Source organism: Colobus angolensis, unplaced genomic scaffold (assembly GCF_000951035.1).
Source record: "Colobus angolensis palliatus isolate OR3802 unplaced genomic scaffold, Cang.pa_1.0 Scaffold9, whole genome shotgun sequence".
Classification (NCBI taxonomy): Eukaryota; Metazoa; Chordata; class Mammalia; order Primates; family Cercopithecidae; genus Colobus; species Colobus angolensis.
Window position 1 is genome coordinate 8,485,361 of NW_012122931.1, and position 1,089 is coordinate 8,486,449.

Below are 1,089 nucleotides of genomic sequence, written 5' to 3' on the forward strand. Positions count from 1 at the left end.
TACAGGTGCCCGCCAGCACGCCAGGCTAATTTTTGTATTTTTAGTAGAGACGGGGTTTCACCATCTTGGCCAGGCTGGTCTCAAACTCCTGACCTCATGATCCACCCACCTTGGCCTCCCAAAGTGCTGGGATTACAGGTGTGAGCAACTGCGCCCAGCCTAGTTGAGTATACTCTTTAAGTGTTTTGCCACTTTTATTCCTGCCTGTAAGCAGACCTGAAGTTGGGAAGTTCAACGGCCATCATGTGCCTATGAAGTGGTAAGTAAATGCTAAGGCTGGCAAAGCAGGAAGATTGAGAGAACCTAGTTTCCATATGACATTAGGCCACAGTTCCAGCTTTGGACACCCTTAAATGTTTTGTTGCATGAGACAAATAAACTTCTTACTTGGACTTTATTTCTGGCAATATTGAGGACTATATATTTCCAAATATTACTGCAACAAAATATATAAAATTGCTAGAAGAAATATTTAGAATACCCTCTTAAACGCATGGATACACTTGCAAAAAAAAGTCAGGAAAATTATCTGAAGCTAGGAGGAAAACAAGAACACAGGCCTGGGAAGTCAAACAACTGATGTTCAGAAATTATGCAGAGGTAAAGTCTGCATCTGTTCCGATCCATTGGTGCATGCCCTGTACTGACAAATATTTTCAAAATTATCTCTGGAGATAGGTAAACACTGATACTGCTACCAACTATAGGAGCATTCACCTGGGTCCAGACAGGATTAAAGTCAAATTGCAACATCAGGTTGGGACTCAAGAAGAAATATGTCCTCAGGTGAAGGATAAACTATAGGGGAAAAAATCTGCCATACAGAGGTAGGCAGCAGTTAAAGATGTCTCTCTGTGCCTTGGTTCTGAGCAGAAGGGGAAATCATTCCCCTGGAGGATTCATGGCTAAAAAGTCTGGCTATCACATGGCCACACAATTTGCATAGTTCAAAAGCCCACAATCTGAACATTTTACTTTGAAATGAACCTGGGTAGGTGGTGCCTACAGTATATGGCCAAAACACAAATCTCTGAAAGAACCTGCTGGCAACCCAGGCTTCAAAGAATTCCCACAGATAGGGTTCTAAAT